Source organism: Tamandua tetradactyla, chromosome 10 (genome assembly GCF_023851605.1).
Source record: "Tamandua tetradactyla isolate mTamTet1 chromosome 10, mTamTet1.pri, whole genome shotgun sequence".
Lineage (NCBI taxonomy): Eukaryota > Metazoa > Chordata > Mammalia > Pilosa > Myrmecophagidae > Tamandua > Tamandua tetradactyla.
This window is the reverse complement of record NC_135336.1, coordinates 42,250,530-42,273,462: the sequence shown is the minus strand read 5'-3', so window position 1 is coordinate 42,273,462 and position 22,933 is coordinate 42,250,530. Positions and strand designations below refer to the sequence as shown.

The window sequence follows — 22,933 nt, the reverse complement described above, 5'->3', positions numbered from 1 at the left end:
ATGTGTGTCTTTGAATTTAAGTTGAGTCTCTTGTAAACAGCATAGAGTGGGGCCATACTTTTTAGTCCCATTCTGTCAATCTCTTCCTTTTGACTAGAGATTGAAGTCCATTTATATATTTATATTTAACATAACTACTGATAATGCAGGTTTTTCTTCTGCCATTTTTGCTATTTGGTCTTTGTAAGTCTTATATCTTTTTTTTTTTTTTTTTCTTTTACATGGGCAGGCACCGGGAATCGAACCCAGGTCTCCAGCACGGCAGGCAAGAACTCTGTGGCAGGCAAGCCATCGTGGCCCACTCCTTATATCTTTTTTGAACCTCGATTCTCCCATTAATGACTATTTTCATACTTGTTTGATTTTCGTAGTGCACCATTTTTGAGTGCCTTCTCATCTCTTCCTGTGCTTAGTTTTCATGTATTATCTTTGTTATTATCATGGGGTTTAAATTTAGCATCCTAAATCTCTCCAATCACATTGAATCTAATGCCAACTTAACATCATAGCATACACATACGTTGTTCCTATATCCCTCCATTCCCACACCTTTTTTTGTACTTGTTACATATTATATATTTATATGTTATGAGTCTAAAACCATAGATATAGCATTGCTTTTATGCATTTGCGTTTTAGAACCTCTAAGAAGTAAAACCTGGTGTTACTAAAAAATACAGTACAATATTACTGGTATTTATAATTATCCATTCTTTTGTCAGAGGTCTTTATTTACTGACATTCCTTTGATCCTCTGCCTAGTGCCCTTTTTTCATTCTGAAGAGCTCTCTTTATCATTGCTTGTATGGCAAGCCTAAGTTTGACAAACTCCCTCAGCTTTTGTTTATCTGGGATTGTCTTAATTTCTACCTCATTTTTGAAAAACAGTCCCACCAGACATAAAATTCTTATTTGACAATTGTTTTCTCTAGCATATTAAATATTTTGTTCCGCTGCTCTTTGCTTCTATGACTCCTGATGAGAAATTAGCATTGAGTCTTATTGGGATTCCCTCGTATATAACATGATGCTTTTTTTCTTACAGATTTCAGAAATTTCTTTGTGCTTGGCACAAAAATAATAGCTTGACCACTATGTGTCTGGGAATGGTTCTTTTTAGTTTATCCTGTTTGAACTTTATTGGCATTCCTAAATGTGCATATTCATGTCTTTGTTAAATTTGGGAACTTTTATGCTATTATGCCTTTGAATATTTTCTGTCCCTTTGACTTTCTTCTTATTCTGAAATTCCCATAATGCATAAATTGATTTGCTTGATGGGGTTACACAGGGTCTTAGGTACTGTTTGATTTTAAATTATTTTTTTTCTCTTCTCCTCAGATTGAATCATTTCAATTATCTTGTCTTCAGGTTCATTCATTCTTTCTTCTGCCCGATCAAGTCTGCAATTAACACCCTCTGTGGAATTTTTAATTTCACTTATTGTGGTCTTCAACTCTAGTATTTCTCTGTACTTATTTTTAGTTTATATATTTTTAATTGAGATCCTCATATTGCTTGCTCTTTGCTTTCCTGATAGCCTTTAGTTCTTTCTCTGTGTTTTCCTCCATTTTCTTAAGCATACTGGGGATCATTTTATCAATGTCGTTGTCTGGGATGTCCAAACTCTTGTCCTTTTTGTTGACGTTTCTGGATTTGTATGTTGGTCCTTCGGGTGGACCATCATTTCTTGTTTCTTTATTCATCTTATAATTTTTAGTTGTGCACTGTTCTTTTAACCTTTTGTAATGGTATGTCAGGAAGTTAGTCACAAACTTTGTGTTCCTCAATTTATATCCAACTGAGGCTATGACAGAGATTTCCTTGAGTGTCCAGAACTAACAAAAATAAACTAATGCAAAAAAACACCTTTCACAGTTCCTGCAAATTGGCTTTGCATTGGCTGATGTTCTCCTTTAGAGGTTAGCCCTCCTATCAAGAATATGAGCCTGAGAGGAATGCAAAGTACAGGGTCCTCTCTGTCTTTTCTGAGTGTGAGTTGTGTCCTAGGTTTTGTGCTTGTTCATGGCTTTATGAATGACCCATTTATAGGAACTTGAGTGCCCTCTCTAACCCTATGAAATTGACTTTCTCCCCCTCCTGCATCCTTTACTGTATGACTTAAAGCACGTATTCCTTTTCCCCAGCCTGCCTTGACTTAATTGTCTTTTTCACTGCTGTAGCTATCAACAAAGTGTTTCTGCCTGCAGGGCAACTTCTGGAAGGATAAACCAGAGATAAGTTTACAGGTTCAGCCTTTCATGCTGCCACCTAATAAACTGACACTAACTTATAGACACCTCAATCTGTGATACTCTGGTCCCTCTGGAAAAGTGCCTAGAACCCACAATGGGACAGCAGAGGGGCTCTGCAATGAACCAGGGAGGGCTAGTAAGTATGTCACTAGCTTCACTTACCATTTTGAAAGCTGTATTATCTCAATTTGACACTTTCCAGTTTCTGCCACACTTTAACTGCTGGACAGAGTTTTGAGAAAGATGGCTGTGCCAGTTTTTGCTAGTTGCCTGAAATTCTGTGGGGAACAGTCCCCTGGAACATCTTATGCTGGCAGCTTGGTTGACCAGAATCCTCTCTGTGTTTTGTTCCTTAATGTAGCTGAAAAAAAAATAGCAGTTTGGAGCTCAATGGTTTATGTTCAAAATTTGGGAAGCATTTCCATTATACCATAAATTGCTCACAGATGTCCACTATGCATGGTTCTCTTCAGGTTTAAACTGAAGTTACTAGGCAAAACAATAAGATCAGGAAAATTAATAAGTTGTATGAAGATTAGAAAATACAATTTTGTTACAATTTTCACAGGTAATCATTCACATGGAAAGTCCAACTTCACCAAAACTCTTAGCACTAATGAGAGAATTCATCATAATTGCTAAATACAAGGTTAACTAAAAAGTGTTCTCATACAACCTTAATAATCATTTTTTAAAATGGAATAGAAAAGAAAATCGTACTCACAACTACCAAAAAAAAAAAAAACAAGGGAAGAAAAACCACAAGTTGCTTAATAAAAAAACTAGCAGAACTCTAAGAACTTTATGAAGAATACTGTCAAATATCATTGAAAGACATTTAAAAATATTAGAGCAAAATGAAAGTAATTCTATGTTAATTGATTGAAAATCTCAATATTATATGCTGTTAATTAACCCCCAATTTTTATATACTGAAATTCCAATCAGAATCCTAAAAATGTGTGGGTATATAAAGTCAACTTTAAGTCCACATAAAAGGACAAAATACAAAAATAGCAAGAAATAGTTCTTGAAATCAGGGTTAAAAAGTTAAAGTCAAGAATAGACAAATTTGCCAATGCAAAAGAATACAGAACAAAGTTAGGGAACACAGAAATAAGCCATACACAGATGAAATTTTTATATATGATTGAAAAGACATTGCAAATTTATAATAAAAGGATGAACTATTTACTAAAATAGTATTGGAATTACTTTTGTTCATATGAAAAAATAATATTTTATTCTTTAGTACACCATACCCAAAAATAATATCTGGTTGAATTAAAGAGCCAAAGTGGAAGAAAAACATTACTTCAAAGCCTTTGGTACAATTTATGGAAGATGGTCTTCAAAAATTCGTATTAGAAATGTATTTCTTAAACACAAAATGAAAAACCTCTGAACATTATATTGATAACTTGGATACTATGAATGTTAAAATTTCTGTAAAACTAACAATATGATAAAATGGAAAGAATAATATGGATTGGAAAATTATATTTGCAACACTCTCACAACAACAAAATTATAGGAAGCAAAAAAATGTTCTAAATACCTATAATACGTAAGGAAAAAGTACAAAGCCTAATTTTTAAAAGGAAAAAATGTTAACATACTCTTCAAAGAAATGAAAATCCAAACAATTAACAATATAGGAAAATACAACCTCAATAATACCTGCAGAATTGCAAATTAAAACAAACCACAATGAGAAAATACAATATCATTTTTCACACACTAATTAGTTTTAAATATTTAAATCATGCCAGAAACTATTCTTAATGCTTTACTAATATTAACTCTTAATCCTCACCAAAACCCTTCAAGAAAAATATCATTATTATTGTGCTCATTTTGTAGACGAGAAAGCTGATATACAGAACACTTAAGTAGTTTTTGCATGGTCATAAAGCTAGTGAGTGGCAGATCTGGAATTGGATTGATGCAATCTAACTCCAGAGTCCATCTTCTCTCTACTACTTCTTTGAAGGATCTGATGATTTCTTGTGTCGATGAGAATATTGAACAGAAATTCTCCTTTGCAGCTGATGAGAATGTACATTGATAAAAATAAACATGTTAGAGAAGGTACAGGTGCTTTCAATGACTTTGACACCAACTGTGGTAGTTAGGTTCAGACGTCAGCTTGACCAGGTGAAGTTGCCTAGTTCTGTTGCTGTGGACATGAGCCAATGGCATATGAACCTCATCTGTTGCCGATTACATCTGCAGTCGACTAGGAGGCATACCTGCTGCAGTGAATGATGTTTGATTTAATTGGATGGAAGCTTAAATGAGAGAGGTCAACAGCACAGCCCAAGCAGCTCAGCATACCTCATCTCGGCAATCACAGCTCAGCCCAGACCTTTGGAGATGCAAAAAGAAATCACCCCGGGGGAAAGTTGTCGGAACCCAGAGACCTGGAGAGAAGGCCAGCAGAGATGACCCTGTGCCTTTCCACGCAAGAAAGAACTTCAGTTGAAAGTTAGCTGCCTTTCCTCTGAAGAACTAATGAAATAAATCCTCTTTTATTAAAAGCCAATCCATCTCTGGTGTGTTGCATTCCTGCAGCTAGCAAACTAGAACACCAACAAAAATAGAATTCAATTTTAAAAACTCAGACACAGGCCAGATTCCACACGCTAAACACAGTCCTCCACAGTACTACCCTCAGACACTAGCCTCAAGCTTGGGGGTTCCTGGGTCACCCACTCTTCTTTCCAACCAGCTAAAAATTGGGGGGTTCTCACCACACATGTCATAGAATTCAGGAAAGCACCATATTTGTGATTAGAGTTTTATTATAGCAAAGCATAAAACTAAGAAGCTAAAAGAGATATATAGGGTGAGTTCTGGGTAGATATCAAACACAAGCTTCCTTGTCCTTTTCACAGGGAGTCAGAAGGCATTACCCTCCCAGCACTGAGATGTATATTATCCATCATGGACACTCAATTGGGGCTTCAGTGCACATAAGTATTTATTGGATTCTCATTATGTAGATGTGATAGGTGGAATCAATGTCCATGTGGTTAAACTCCATTTCCAATCCCCAACCCTACCCAGAGGTTGGAGGTTGAACAGGTCAGGTTGATGTGAGAGGACTCAAAGTCCCATCCCTGAGTCATCTCTTCAGAATAAACTATTCAGGTGTGCTCTGCAGCCCACCTTAAATAACAAAAGACTGTCCTATTATAGGGAATTCCAAAATTTAGAGGACATCTCCCAGGAACTGAAGACAAAGACCAGCCAAGTTCTTTCTTATACTACAGAAGTAATAGGTTTTAGTAACAAACCTGAAGATATGCATTCACTAATATCTAGAAACCTCCTTCTAAGAATATGTCCTGAGATATATTTCACACATGGGACCAAAATGCGTTTCAAGAATGTTCATTGAAACCTTGTTTTTAATAGCGAAAAATTCTATCACCAGAAGAATTAATTTAAAAGTGTGTTATTCCAAAAATAAAAAAAAAATCTTTAGAGCAGTTAAACAGAATGAAATGGATAAATGATCATTATGGACAAATCTCATAAACAAACACAAATGGAGTTGGAAATTCATACATGGAGGATGATTCCATTTACATAAAAATTTTGAAGCATGTAAGACAATATTTAAGTTATTCACATTTTTTAATACAATAGCTAAATATAAGACAATGCATTATATGACAAGATAGAGGTTATGTTGAAAAGGAAAAAATGGGTGAGATTGGGGGTATTAAACATAAATAATTGATTATAAAATGGCCTAAAGTGATTGCGGTGGCTCAGTGACAGAGTTCTCACCTGCCATACCAGAGACCTGGGTTTGATTCCCAGTTCCTACCCATGCAAAAATAAATAAAATGAATGTGCAAAATATTAAGATTTAATAACACTGAGAAGTAGATACATGGGTAGTTGTAACTTTATTCTCATTACTTCTCTGTTCACATGAAATATTTTATAGCAAAGATAAACATAAAGTAGTACAATTTTGAATACATAAATAAGAGCATCTAATATAATAGGCATATAAAGGAGATCTTATTAAATTTTAAAATGTGCATCTCTTCATTTTTTTTGGCTGGTTCATAAATTCCTCATTAAAAATACATATGAAAGTACTTTTGACACCAGAGAATCTTCAAATTATTAAAAGTACTGAAATTACTCAATCCAATTATTGAATATGTGCATTTAAGTATTAGATTTTTATTACAATCACTACGGCACTAGTGAAGTTTGAATACTTAATTATACAAAAGATAGATGAATATACTTAATTATATAAGATATAGATGCATATAAAACAACTGTAAATTTTGATTATACTAATTTAAATTATAAAAATAATTGTATACAAATGAAACATTCTTTCTTCACATTGACACAACTTAATAGCAAAACTCTAATAGCAGATAAAATATTTAAGACATTCAAGTAAATAAACTTTTAAAACACCACTTAGTATTTTAGATGTGAAAAGTTTATGCAGTTAAATATGTGCTTGGAGAAAAGTCTCCATGAATATTTTCACATTTTTGCATAATCCAGGCTTTCCAAGAAAATAGCACAGATTAAATGTTGATTGAATGTCAAACAGGTCTTGGAAGTTAGAAACAATAAATTGTTCCAGAGATATTTAGGGTCTTATCTCCCCAGAACCATTTGGTTACATTCCAGAGATGAGACCTTCCCCAGCTTCTATAACCCAGAGAACATTTGGTTATGTTCAGAGTGAAGGTCTTTCTCTCTTTCTCTCCAGGGTGGAAGGAGGTGTGCCAGCTGTTCTATGCAAGCTCTGTGTCTCAATAATGGGGTTTCTTTTTTCTCTGGTGCTGCCTCACTGCACACACAGCTCTCACCATGTCATTTGTGAGTATTAAGGCTCAGAGAATCAATATGAGAAGGAACTCTTGCTACTGTTTAAGGTGTACGTAAACAGTGATCTGTTCTCTGATTCAGAGACTATGTGTTTCCTGTCAGAATATGAATATACTTAACAGAATGCAGTATATATCTGTTTAGGTGTGTAATTTCTATACACTGAAACATCTGTTAATGGAATCAGAGAGTATATAATCTACTACTACAGGGAACATATTTTTAATAAAATATTAATATATTTAAGTATCTTATGTTAATAAAATTTCTTCTAACATGGTATTTTATATATCTTTTGGTTTATTACAATAAGTCTTTCTGCAGGCCCTGATACTAAAATGGTCAGAAGGATAGAAAGGAGACTAAGAAATAGTCTCTGCCTTTAACGCTCCTAATGTAATCAAAATGATTAAGGCCAGGCATGTGCACAAATGTAACCATTTGTAAGGTTAGTCCAGAACAAATATATAATTCTAGGCTCTATAAGCTCTCTTAAAATAATGAAGATAAAAATGAGTTGTGAGGTTAAAGTAACATTTTATGAAGACAGTGTCTTTGGATATCATTGAAAGTAGAGTAGGAATTAGACATCTAATAATTGGTCCATCAAGAGAATTATTATGAAAGAATCGTGGGAAGAAAAGGATGTTCCAGAAGTATAAATTAAGTAGTTAACTAATTAAAATAAACTGAAACAACTGGAGCAAACACATGGAGATGAGACAATGTTTACTATTCCAAAGCCACTGCTGGTTATGATTCCTACAAAAGGGGGCACAGGGAGGTTCAACCAGATAAAAGGTAACAGTCATATTTACATATGAATATATACAGGGCTACACAATTAAAAGTATAATTAATTCAAATATTTCCTTTATTATCTTAAAAAACATCTGATTTAAGACTTCTTAAAATTCATTTCCCTCACCTCTGTCTCTTTCTTCCATTTCCCTACTTAAACACCCACCATTTTCCTCACCTCCCCAAATCCTTCTCTCTAAAACAAACATACACTCCACTCTGTTATGCCTCTTCTCACTCAATATGTTAAAAAATACAGAAATTTATGCTGATAAACACATATAATTTCTTGCTTTTTGTGTTTTCGCCTATTCATTACTAGGACTGTAATGAACTGAAAGAAAACCCAGCCTCATTTGATATGCAGCAAAAAAATCCTGTTCTTTAGAATATGAAGACATGGATTACAACTTTATAATTTGTAATATACCTCTTAATCCTTCACACAAAGAAATTTATCATAAATTGAGCAGAAAATGAGCCATTGAAGATTTATGAGCAGTGCAGTGGCAAAGTCAGGTTTATACATGAGAAAGACAAATCTATTAATACATAAGATGCATTAAGACAGAGAGTGACATGACATTCTTGAACTAGGTAAGAAATTCTCAGAAAATCAGAGTAAGGTATGGAGACATCAAGTAGCTATGAGAGCAGAAACACGGAATTTGTAGAAGTAGATCCACCAATTGATTAGATGTTGAGGGCCAAGAACTTCCAAAATACAGCCATTGCAAGCTTAGATAAATATGGAAATGAAATATCATTATCTAACAGAAAAATCAGTAAATAATTTTGGAATTAAACATGCAACCTAGACATTTAATAATTGGTCTGTACTTCTGAGTTTTTCTATATGTGTATGCATTTTTATGTGGGCAGTATCTTGGTAACATTATACAGTATTGATTATTTGACCTCTCAGATCAAACTTTCTGCCTTTGACTCCAAAGACATTCTTCTGATATTCCCCCAATCTTCTCTTTCCAGTCTCTTTTGCTAGATTTTCTTTTCTAGTTGACCGTTAAATATTATGTAACTCAGGGATCTCTCTTAAACACTGTGCATTCTACCTTGGCAAACTAATTTAAGATGCTAAAAACATGCAAATTTCTATCTGGAATCCCATATCACTCTTTTGACTTCAGAACTATATATATATAAACTCCAAATTATTATCCCCACTTGCATATTTCAATGGCCCTCAAACTCAGTGGGACTTGGATTGAACTTAACACTCTTCAGAAAATAAAATAATAATTAAAAAAAAAATCCCGCAACAACCAAATTTGCCCCCGTGTCAGTGTTTGGTATCTTAATAATTAATACTAGTAACTACCAAGTTATAAAAACAATAAATATAGGAGTCCTCCTAGACCATCCCTTTTCCCACATTTGTCATCTAATCATCACCAAGACCTATCAATTCCACCTGCCAATTATTTCTCAAAGAATTTCATATTTCTCCTTTCCCATTTCTCCTTATTACTCCGAGACACCATCATTTCTCCCAATAAGTCTACAGTCTCTCTCTCATTCCTTTCCAATCTTCTTTTTCACCTTGTATCCAGAATATTTTTGAAATATAAATTGGGTTATGTCATTTACCATTTTAAATGGGTCATTGGCTTCCAATTTTAAAACTAAGATAAAGGCTAAAACTCTTATTATCCTAAAAAATGTTCTGCATTTCTAAATCCTGCCTTTTTTTTTCCAGACTATATGTTATCTTCTGACACTTAAAATTACAACAGTAAACACAGCCTAATTCCTAGCTAGGTAAATGCCTCACAGTAAAGGACTATTTACCTAAGTTTATGTGTGTGTGTGTGTGTGTGTGTGTACATGTATGTATGTGTGCACACACACACACACTACTACTCTCTTCTCTTTTTTTGGAGGGGGGCGGTGCATGGTCCAGGAATCGAACCCGGGTCTCCTGCACCTACTACTCCTTTTGACAGAACAATTCTTTTTTTATTTCATTTTTTTTCTTTCTCTCTCTTTCTTCCATCTGAAGGCCTTTCTTTTTCACAATACTCTGCCTGTCTGCAAATATTTTCCTCATGGCCAGAGGAGGCCTTAAATGATCTACTAGGTCAGCCTTATTTTGTTATATATTCCCCAAATGTCCTATGCTCTAACTTTTAAAAATGCATTCCATATGTAATTTCTAATTCAATGTTTGTCTTCACCAAACCCTACGATCAATCACCATTTGTTCACCATTTTATCCACAAAGCGCAGCACAATGCTTAAAAAATAGTAGACTCAAAATTATTTCTTGAATTAACTAATTAATATTTGTGCCGGACTCAAACACATTTCTTTAATTTAGGTTGAAAACATTTCTTTACATCTGCAAACGTTACAAAACAAGAAAAACACAAGTGTTCAAATTGTCTTTCGTTTCATTTCGCTTTACTCTAGCTTGCTTAATTGGTCGTAAGAAAAATAAATAATAAGTAACTTTGTATTAAATAATTTCTCTGTTGTTTAACCAAGCCCATGGCATAGAAGGGAACACTTTGTGAGGCCTGCCAGGCTTCATTATCCCTCAGTACCCTGGCAAAGTGGTTTGCGATTAATTCTGAATCAAGGAAAACTGAGCTATAAAGAGATTGATTAGCCAACAAGATCACTAGATCAGACACTAGCAGATAACAAGCTACATTTCAAGACGAGTAGAGAAGGGTTTGAATAATACATATCAAGACATTGAAAGGCTCAAGTGTCATTAAATGGAGAAGGCTGGGATGAACATTTTTCAAGCACCATTAATAATCTCATCATATGATTGTGCCAGTTAGAGGGCTAAAGCAATTCAGTGATTCACCACACCCACTACTAATCTTTCATTTCCAATGTTATTTACTCTGTGAAAGTAGAATATTAATTAAATCATTTCTGTAGAGACACAGTCTCTTCAAGTGCTAAAGCAAACACTTAAGGCAGTCTCAGAGAGACCCATATTAATATCAGGTTCATCTACAAAATTGCCTAAGTGCCTGAAGAATGCATATTTTAAGTTTTGAAAAATATTGAATTCTTACATTTCAATTTATTCAAGTATTTTGTTACATTTCCATAATCTGTTTTCATTTCTCAAAATGGGAGTGAGTTAAAATTAATTGCTCATTGCATGAGCTGTAATAATTACAAAAGTCTCACATGGTTGATAAAGCACTCTCCATTTTAAGAGATGCTTGTGTGTAAGAAAACAGTTATCTGGTTTTATGTATAAATGCCCTTTTGGTGAAAAAAGAATCTCCTGAACTTTTGGCTCATGAGAGTAAATATAACAAAGCTTTGTATTTTCTATAACAACATCCTAGACGCTGCTGACTTTAATTGTACTCAATACTCAAACAACCATAGTCAGAGATCACAGCCAATTGTCTTCAAGAGATTTATCATCTACCAACTTCTCTGCTCCAAGTAATTTCTGAGAGCTTCTAAAGCATTCACAAAATCTTCTCAAATATCTCCTTATTAGTCACTTTCATCACCTGCTGTTCATCACTGAAGCTACTCGGTCCCATAGGCTACCTTCTGCCGCCAACAGCTGGCTTCCTGGGGCTCCTGCCACACACAAAATAGAAGCATTGATAACAATCCCTCCTTTCATTCTTCATGCATCAGGGCATAAAATATTATCAGGACACAATAACATGTGATTAGTAACATATCAGGATATTTTTCAAAATTTTTTACGGAAGGGATGTAGAAATACAGCAGAGAGAATAGCTTACATCTCTACATCTCTGCCTAGCTCTCAGCTAACTGACATGGGGAAAGCAAGCTCAGCCTCTATTAAAGTTTCTCCCCCACTTCATGTCACAGCACAACTCTGCTTTCATCCCAGAAATCGAAAAGGATTCCTTTTGCTTCAATTCGAGACTTCATCATTTCTTCCCTCAAGATTTAATCCTCTCAAGAGAGGTAAGGTAGTTTTGTGTTGTTTTTTTTTTAACTTTTTACTTTGAAATGCTTTCAAATTTACAGATCAGTTACAAAATAATACAACCCCCATACAGAGAACTTCAAAATATCCCTGCTTCTCCAGATACCCAGATCCACCAATTTTAATATTTTGCTACATTTGCCATATTTACAAAGGTAGTTTTAAATTTGTTTCTAGAGAAATTCCAACTTCCACCTAGAAAATAAGGTAAAAAATCAAGACAGTCATACTACTCAATGCTATGTTTCCTTTATCTGGCTTTTTAAATCTTAAAGCGTATGGTATATGGCACACCAACAGGATAGCACAAGTTTCACTCTGATGGCCTCAATCCAGGCTAACAGACCTTCTTCTAGCATGGAATGAAGACAGCATCAGTTTTACATGTCCCCCCCAGAGTTCTTTCAATAAATGTTTGTATGAAAAGCACACCATATCCCAAGAACAAATAATAGCTTTCAGTCATAGGATTGCATAGATCCAGATTCAAGAAAAAAAGTTCATTTCTCTGTCTCAGTAGGGACACAGTTTCGCATAAGTTACACCTAACTTCCAGCCATAGGCAGAGTACATCTTGTTTGGAAGCAGATACATTTTGATTACCTTTCTTTTGCAGGGCTGTTCCATAAAGAGAGAGTAGGTATTTGCTTTATATGTGCATGAGTGGAAGGGCACACCAGAATAGTAAGTTCTTCAGGCAGTGCAAATAAACACAAAGTCCAATTTCTACCCTTGATCATAGGAACTTCAGGCCAACCAAAAATGGCAGTTTTCAAGCTTTAACATGTAAAAATTCAATTTTCATTAAGCAAATTCTTCCAGAAAATCCAATTGTCAGTGCCTCTTTTTGCCTATCCCCAGAGGAATGCTGACATATTGAATACTTCCTCTAATTCCTATAACTTTCCTTCCTGGCCACCCCTAATTAACCTCCTTCCTCTTAAACCTTATAAATCATTAGGCCATTAATCATGTACTGTCTCAGAAAATCCTTTTTTATTGTTTTTCAGTATTGCTTTTAATTCACAAGTTTCTGTCTCATCTCCAAATTCAATTATATGCTGAGAGGATACAATTGTGGAAGGAAGCAGAGGTTTAAACTACTTTGTACTGTTTCTCAGTCCGTAGTTGATCAGCAAATATACATTGGTCCTATTCTACAACCATATGCAGACTTCTCTGGTTTTTACCGGCTTTTATTAAATGCATCATACAGTCTACAAATTCACTTCATTTGGGTGCCACTTGAAGACTAAGCATACACCTCAATTAATACTGTCAACTATCTCTTAACTTAGGAATAACTCACAAATTTTAATAACAACCTCTTTATTGCCTCAGCTAGACTTCCAACAATGTGCCTAAAATTCTACCTGAAAAAAAGCCTATGAAACTTCACTTATCTCTTCAATTTCCCTGAATCTCCATGAGTTTAGTAGTTTCCTAGAATGTTTACATGATGCCTAATTCACTGCACCTCCAGCCAATCATGGCTCTCATCCTTCCTAAATTCTATCAGCATATTGCTGACCTCAAAATTTATTTTGTCACTCTCTTGCATGAAACATTTAAATGTTTCCTTTTTGCAAACTTAAACCGACCACAAATATCTTCACAATCTGGTTCCATTTTTCCTCTTCAGTCTCATACCCATCAAAGTATATTATATGCACTGCATCTGGCCACATTAAAATTTCATGGACCCTTGAATGCAGCATGCACTTGTGTGTGTGTGTGTGTGTGTGTGTGTGTGTGTGTGTGTATATGTATGTTTTGGCATATATCAGCACATTTCCCTCCTGCAAAACCCATTAGTCCTTCAAAAACCAGGTTAAATATCATCTCCATTGTAAATTAATCCATATCTCTCCCAGGTAGAATTGTTAACTGCACTCCACTTTGCATTTCCACAGTACTTTGTTCATATCTCAGTTATAGCACTCAGAACATTTATGGTTATTTTGTTATATGCCTCTTTCACCTTGTCAATCAAAGGCAGTGACTACATATTTACATTCCTAGTACTTAACTCCATTTCTGGAAAATCATTAGCAGCACGGAAGGAAATTTTTCAGTTATAATAAAGATGCAAGTTGAAATTCCAACTTTGCTATTGAATTCAAATCCTGAACCCAATGTTGATCAGGTGTAAGGAATAATTTAACCATGCTGTCACTGTAACTCTGTCTAATGCAAGGCTTATAACATTTATGTAATTGTGTGTCATGATTATCAAATGAAATTATATATCAGTATAAAATAGGCTCTCCCTAAGAAAATGGTTGAAAAAATAAATACTTTAACTTTAATATGTCCATGGTATTATGTATTTAGCTTTTGGCCCATGAACTTGCACCTTCTAATAACAGATCAAAAAATGAGAACTATAAAACTTACTCTTCAGCTTATATATAAAAAGCAGCAAAGAGTTTTATTCCATACCCTAACAATGAAAAAGAATTTAACCACAAAATCACAGCTTTTATTGAGCCCATCAGAGAGCATGATATAATCATCTGGCTTAAATTTCAAAGATGGTTACACTTCTCCAAGGAGAAATAAGATACGAAAGCTGTCATAAATCTGACAGAACACAGGAAGTGGAGACACGAACCACCATGTACATGGGTAAGAATAAATTAGCTAAAATTTTTATGAAATACAAAAGTCCAAGTGTGGGCAATTTGTCAGTCTGAAAGAGCTGGGAGTCCAGGGCACAAGGGTGGACTACATTCACTTGCAAATATTTCATCATAGGCATCTGCTATGTAAAACAAGAAAGACTGGGTTAGGTCATGAAATCAGTGATGCATGTTGTAGAAAGTAATCAAGTAACATACACTTTCTCTTTTTTGAGGCAAAAGGTTTCGTCCTACTAAAGGAGGGGCAACCAAACCTGTCACACCACGTTTCTGTTTGCTAAAGCTGCTGGAATGCAATATACAAGAAGAGAATTGGCTTTTATAAAGGGTATTTATGAAGTTAAAAGTTTACAATTCTAAGGCCTTAAAAATGACCAAACTAAGGCATCCAGGGAGATACCTTGACTCCAAAGAAAGCCAGTATCTGTCACATAGGAAGGCACATGGCTGGTGTCTGAGGTCCTTGCTCCTGATTCAGTGCCTCCAGCTTCTGATTCCAGTGACTTTCTCTCCAAGTGTCTGTGGGCCCTCACTTAACTTTTCCAGAATGAAACTGTGGGTTTCATCCCTTAGTTTAGCATTTCTGTCTGCACTCCAACCATCTCTAAATACATGCATCTGCATCTTCTCCAAAGTATTTCCCCTTTTAAAGGATTCCAGTGAATTAATTAAGGCCCTCCTTGATTGGGCAGGGCCACTTCTCCATGGGAATCTAATCAAAAGATCACACCAACACTTGGATGTGTTCCACCCTAAACAAAAGGTCTTCCCCCCGAGATTGGATTAGGATTAAATAAACATGGCCTTTCTGGAGTACATAACAATTGCAAACCAGCACACACCAGTGCACAGGGAAAACTCATGGCTGGTGGAAGAAAAAACTCTTTACTCCTAGAAGAGGGGCAAGAAACTCTCTTGGGCCTAAGACTCTATACTGATATCAAGCAGCAGTATTTTACGGCTACGGAGTGGAGAGAATCTTCTGCCAAGATAATCAGTTATGTCAGTGGTAGCTGCCATGGAGGGCTGCAAAGTTGTGGGATACATTTCCCTGAAACCAAAGCACAGAGAAACTGCATAATCATGATGGAGGATCAGAAAACAGAGAAAAGCCCTTGCTGCAAAGATAATCTTTTTATATACAACAAGTAACAGCAGTTTACTGATAGCAGCTTGGGGAAGACCTCAGTCTGTGGCATCAGCATTCAGAACCAACTGAAAGCTGAAAGTGGAGGACCTGCATGTGACAGCTCCTCCAGCATGCTAACTCAGACCCTAAGAACAAGGCCACAGAAGCCTAAAGAAATCTGAAGCCGTTGATGCACTGAAGATAATCATGGCAGTAATAAAATCCACATCCAGCTTAATACCTGACTGGATGAACTCAACCTGTCTTCTTCACTAATAAACCAACAGAGGAGGCATAGATTTTCTATACATGAAGATGATTGACTGTTATCTTAACTGCTCTAAAATGATGTCCATGATGTGTAACATTCATTAAAAAATTGCAAGGCACTAAAAAAGAAGAAAAATAAAAGGAAGGGAGTGAAGGCAAGGTGGTAATAAGGGAGGAAGGAAGTAAATAAAGATAAAGGAAAGAAAGAAGAGAGTAAAGAAAATAAAAAAGAAAAACAAGCAAAAAATAAATAATACAATAAGCTGAGACAGATGAAGAAATGACCCTATGTTGGGAATATTGGGCAGAGACCTTAAAACAAATATGGATAAGATGATTTTAAAAATCTAACGGGGGGGTGCAATGGTAGTTCAGTGGTAGAAGTATTGCCTGCCATGCAGGAGACCAGGGTTCGATTCCCAGCCATGCACTTCCCCCAAAAAACAAAACAAAACAAAAATCAACAAACGGTGCTGCAATAATGGGATACTCACATGGAAAAAGAATGAAATGTGACCCCTACCATACAATATACAAAAAAGAAATCTGCTGGCAAAAGGGACAGCATGCATGAATAGATGGGAAATTTCAGCAGATAGGTGTATACTATATGAAAGAGTCAACTTCAAACACCAGGAGTTTAAAAAAAAAAATCAAAATAGCCAATGAAAGAACATGTGAAAATAAAGATAGGTGGGTAGAAATTATCCAAACTGAATTGCAAAGAGAAAAAAAGGAAGGGTAAAATTTGCAAAGAAATTATCTAGGAGCTATGAAAAATTTCATATGGTCTGATATAGGCATAATTTTAGTCCCAGAAGGCATGGAAGGGAGTGGAGGAGAGGAACTACTTGAAGTGATAATGGTGCAGGAAATCTCTTCAAAATTATGAAAAGCTTCAATTAAAATATTTGAGAATTTCAATCAGGATAAATACACACACACATACACACACACACATACGCATGTAACACCCTCTCTCAAAAACAATCACACTCAAACTGTTGTAATCCAAACAGAAAGCAATAATCATAAAAGAAGGCAGAGAAAAGACACAACACATCCAGAAGGGTAAAGGTAAGAATTGTTGCAGCCTTCTCACCTGGATAGAGCAAGCCAGAACGGAGTGACATTGTTCAAGTACTTAAAGAAAGAGCTGTCAGTCCCAAATCATAAACTCAATGAAAGTATGTTTTTAAAAGGAAGGAGAAATAGAGGATTTTTAGAAAGGGAAAAGCTAAGAGAATTCATTGCTGGCAGACTCATGATGTGAGAAATGTTATACAAAGTTTTTCAGGCAGAAGGATTATGATGCCAGACTAAAAGTAGTGGGACCTCCAGACATAGTAAAAAAATAAAGGTAAGCTATAAAATCATACTTACTTTATTTGTAATCACTATAACACATAACTAATTGTTTAGAGAATAAATAATAAAAAACATGAAGGGTGTATAAATAAAAATACATGAAAATGTATTACAAAGATGTAAGGAAGTAATTGGAAATATTGAAAAATTTCTTACATTATGTAGTGGTATGATATTTGAAGGTTAGTTGCGATACATTAAACGTGTATATTGTTAACCGTTGGAAAATTGCTAACAATTTATAGAGATATATCAACGAGAAAAAGAATAAAAAATATACAATCCAAAACCAGGAAGAAAAAGAGTAAAAATATGCAAAGAAAATATGAGACAAATATAAAGCAAATATGAAGATGCTAGATTTAAATCTAACTACCTCAACTGCTATATTATCTTAGTCTGCCAGGTTTCACTGCCAAGGACCACACACTGCGTTGGATTAAACAGCGAGCATTTGCTAGTTCACTCTCAGAGAGTAGAAGTCTAAAATTAAGGTATTGGCAATACACTACTTTCTTCCTGAAGTCTAGAGATTTCTGTTCTGACTTGTTGCAACCCTTGGGGTTCCTATGCTTGCATCTCTGCCTCTGTGTTACAATGGAGATCTCTCTCTCCGTGTGTCTGTTCTTCCAGTTTCCACTTTCAGCTTCTGGTTCTTGCCTGTGGCTTTCTCTGATTTCTTCTGGCTTCCAGTTTCTTCTTTTTCACAAGGCCGCCAGTAATACAGATTAATATCTACACTGATTCAGTTGGCCACACCTTAACTAAAAATAGTATCTTCAAAAATTCCTATATACAAATTTGTAGAGGGGCATGGGCTAAGATTAAGAGGATGTTTTTGAGGAAATGTAATTCTATCTAATACACACCTAAACTAAAAGTGATTTTCAAAATGATTTATAAAGCAAGAACCAACTAATTGCTGCCAACAAGAAGCCCAATTTAAATATTAAAATGTTATAAATAAAGTGATGAAAAACTAAAATATTGGGAAAATATACTATGCACGCAGTAATTTAAAAATGGAGTGGCTATAATATAAAAAAGCATTGACTTCAGGAGAATTAGGAAAAACATTACTTAATGATAAAAGGGAAAATTCACTATGACATCTAACAACAGAGCTTCAAAATGCATGATGTAAAACAAAACTAAAAGAGTAGAGAAATCCACAATCATAGTTATAAATATCCCACTAATTGATAGAACAAATAAAAATAATATTTAAATTAAGTAGATTTAATTCTTCTATATCTAGAGAATTTAGAAGACCTAAGCTATGCAATAGCCAATTTGACCAAAACTTTTACAGAAGGATTATAATTAATAAATGAATAGTAAAAATAAAAATGGAATACTAAAAATATCCTAAAGAAAGGAGAAAAAGGAGCAAAGATCAGGTAGGACATATAGAAAAGAAATAGCTAGATGGTATATTTAAATACAAATATGTTAATAATTTCATTAATTGGTCAATGTACTTCACAAAATAAAACTATACATTTTCAAATTGGAGTTTAAACAAGAATCATTTACATGCTATCTAGAAGAGACCCTCTATAAATCTAATGACATAGATTAAAAATAAATGGACATAAAAGATAACCAAGCACAAGCTATAAAAAATTAGGAGTTACTGTATCATAACAAAGTAAACTTCAGAAAGAAATATTGCCAAGAATAAAAAAGAAATTACATAATGCAAAGGGGTTGGATCATCAAGAAAGCTTAATAGTCTTTACTGTGTATGTACCCAATAACAGTCTTCAAAATAAATAAAGCAAAAAGTGATAAAACTGACAGGAAATATGGATAAATCCACAATTCCAGTTACAGACACTGTATCAGTCAGCATTCTTCAGATAATCAATTGGCTATCTGTAAAAAAGAAATTTATTTCAAGGAATTTACTTAGCAATTGCAGAGGCTGGCAAGCCTGAAATCTTTTAGACAAGCCAGTAGGCTGGAAACTCAAGGACAATTTACGTTGCAGAGTAGTATGGAGGCGTAATTTTTGTTTCTTTGAGAAATCTGTTTTTGATCTTAAGACCTACATCTGATTCGATTTAGCCCCCATGCTGTATCAAGGGTTATCTCCTTTATTAAATGCCAATTGATTGTAGATGTTAACCTCATCTAAAAACTACCTTCACAGCAAAACCAAGACTGCATTTAATTAAATAACGTGGGTGCCATAGACAAGCCAAGTTGACACATAAAACCATCACAGTCTAACCTTTGTAAACTTGGCACATATACACATCTTCTTAGATCATACTTGATCTCCAGATAAAAAACAATAGCAAAGCCGCACTTCCTCCTAACTTGATACAACTTTCCTCCATATAAACAAAAATGCATCAACCCTTTTCCTGGAGGAGAATGCAAAATCCTTGATGAATTTCAATTTTCTTCTTCTTCTTCTTCTTGATATCATATAAATTAAATTTGGGGATATTAATGTTAACTAATATTAATACTTCTTATATTATATAATAAGGCAATAAGAGAAGGAATAAAACAAAAATACAGAAATATCACACAAATATTTGTATCGAAAAAATACTGTCAGTTTGCCAGACTGTCATGACAATTACCACACAATGGATTGGTTAACAACAGGAATTTATGTAATCATAGCTCTGGATACTAGAAATGCAAAATCAGTGCAACAGCAAGACTATGCTTTCTCCCCAAAGTCTGTAGCATTCTGGTGCTAACTCACTACAATCTTTGGGGTTCCTTGCTTTGCATTGCTACCTCTCATCACAGAGTGATCTCTTGTCCCTTGTGTCTGCTCTTCTGGTTCATACTGACTTCTGTTTATCCTTTTTACCTTCTCTGGCTCACTCTGTCTGAAGGCCTTCACTAATAAGGATTACTGCCCACCCTGATTCAGGTGGGTCACACCTTAACTAAAAATAACATTTTCAAAAAGTCCTTTTACACATGAGTTCAAACCAACAGGAACACAGATAAAGACGAAGAAAATGTCTTTCGTTGGGACATATAATTCAACCTATCACATATGCTCATAACAATTATATTTCTAACTACTTTCTTCCACTACCCATTCTATATCCCCTTTGCTATCATCAAGCACCTCAGTTGGTTGTAGTTCTTTGCCTTTGTCGGGTGACCCAAATCTTCATTCCTGAAAGGTCTGGGCAATTAGTACTTCCACTTGAATTGGGTCACTGTAGCTTTCAATTGACTTGAATTATAGCCCATAGCATATTAAGTCATGCCATAAAGGATTTTCTATATTCAAGATATATTATTCCTTACCTCAATTGTATAGTAGCAATCCAAATTCCCCTTGACAATCAGGATCAATCATACCAGCCAGTACAATAATTAGCTTCTTTGCCTGTTAATTCAGAGAAATAAGGAACATGAAATGGCCAGGTTACCCTAGTTTTAGCTCCCAAGTTAATGGTAACCTTGTTGTATCTCCTGGTAGAAACATTCCTCTCTCTGGAACTAAGGCCTCCAGACCACCAGAGTTAATGCCATGGAAACAGGGAGCACACATTTTTCTAGTGGTTTACTAAGGATAATAGTGAATGGTAACCCTCCTATTTCCACCCCTTGATTCCTTCTCCCATGAATCCTGGCTAGGGAGACACAACACCATAGACTGTAAACTGGTTTAGAGTATATACAGCCTCCTGAACTTTGTCAGATCCTTGGAAGGTGTGTTAGTTAGATTCAGTTGTCAACTTGGCCAGGTGAGCAAACCTAGTCTTGTTGCTGCGGACATAAGCCAATGGTACGAGAACCTCATCTGTTGCCAATTACATCTGCAGTCAACTAGGAGGCGTGTCTGCTGCAATGAGTGACGTTTGACTTAATTGGCTGGTGCTTAAATGAGAGATTGCAACGTAGCACTGCTAAGCAGCTCAGCATTCCTCATCTCAGCACTTGCAGCTCAGCCCAGGCCCTTGGAGATGCAGAAAGAAGTCACCCCGGGGAAAGTTGTTGGAACCCAGAGGCCTGGAGAGAAGACCAGCAGAGACCATCTTGTGCCTTCCACATAAGAAAGAACCTCAGTGGAAAGTTAGCTGCCTTTCCTCTGAAGAACCAACAAAATAAATCCCCTTTTATTAAAAGTCAATCCATCTCTGGTGTGTTGCATTCCAGCAGCTAGCAAACTAGAACAGAAGGTATTACTAGCAGGCATCATAATTTAGTCTCCAAAAGGCCATTCCACCTACTATCAATTCAGCTATTTCAAGATGATGGGGAATATTTTAAGACCAGCGAATTCTATGAGTATATGTCTATTGGCATACTTTGCTTGCTGTAAAGTCAGTGTCTTGATCAGAAGCAATGCTGTGTGGAATACCATGGCCATGGATAGGCATTCTGCAAGTCCATTCATGGTAGTTTTGGCAGAGGCACTGCATGTAGGAAAGGCAAGTCTGTATCTGGAGTATGTGTCTATTCAGTAAGAACAAAACAGTCCCCTTACATAATGGAAGTGGTGCAATGTAATCAATCTGCCACCAGGTAGCTGGTTGATTGTCTTGGGGAATGGTGCCTGTTCTGGTTTGCTAGCTGCCAGAATGCAATATACCAGAAAAAATAATGGCTTTTTAAAAGGGGAATTTAATAAATTGCAAGTCCACAATTCTAAGGCCATGAAAATGTCCCAGCTAAAGCAAGGCTATAAAAATGTCCAATCTAAGGCATCCAGGGAAAGATGCTTTGATTTAAGAAGGGCAATGATGTTCAGTGTTTCTCTCGCAACTGGAAAGGCACATGGTGAACATGGCAGTGTCTGCTAGCTTTCTCTCCAGGCTTCTTGCTTCATGAACTTTCCCTGGGGACATTTTCTTTCTTTATCTCTGAAGGTCTCTGGCTGCCTGGGTTCTCATGGTTCTCATGACTCTGTTACTCTCTAAAAAATGTTTCCTCTTTCAAAGGGTTCCAGGAAAGTACCCGAGACCCACCTGCAATGGCTGGAGTCACATCTCCTTCTAATCAAAAATTAATACCCACAATTGGATGTGTCACATCTCCATGGAGATAATCTGATTAAAGTTTCCAACCTACATTATTGAATCAGGATTAACGAAACATTGCTCCTGTAAGATTGGATCAGGATTAAAAGGCAGCTTTTCTAGGGTGCATATTCTTATCAAATCAGCACAATGCCCTATTGGAGACTAAGTATTGGTCTCTTATGTTGGCAGATTGGGCTCTCAGTAGTATCTGTAGCCAGATCAACCTTAGTCAGTGGAAGTCCATGTTGCTGAGTCCTTCTGTAGTCCTTGTCCCTGCCAACATGGCCACATTTTTCATGAGTCTAATGGACAACGATAAGGGACTGGGACAGGGAACTGTTATCTAAGCCTAGCCACTTGATTATTAAAATATTCATCTGTTACCACTCTTTTGTGAGTGTTCATATGGGAACCAAATAGCTTCATGTTTTTAGCTGATTCAGACAGGTCTATTCACATACCTATTCATCAGATCTCCTTGTCATCAATTTTCCAATTATGTTCTTTCCAATTTCTGACTACCCAATCGAACTACTGGTCAGCCCATGAATCAATATTTATTCATTCTTCCAGCCATTTCTCTTTCAAGCAAATAAGCAATTAGGTGTACTGTATGA

The 22,933-nt window shown here is 35.6% G+C and overlaps 1 long non-coding RNA gene across 1 annotated transcript in view; it reads right to left on the bottom strand.

The window, feature by feature from the left end:
* Positions 1 to 1,917: 1,917 nt before the first annotated feature.
* The window catches only part of LOC143647884 (uncharacterized), a 169,433-nt gene continuing 148,417 nt past the window's right edge, over positions 1,918 to 22,933 (bottom strand). The window contains exon 4 of the long non-coding RNA XR_013158248.1: positions 1,918 to 2,616. This is a non-coding gene — a long non-coding RNA (uncharacterized LOC143647884). The remainder of the gene's footprint in view (positions 2,617 to 22,933) is intronic.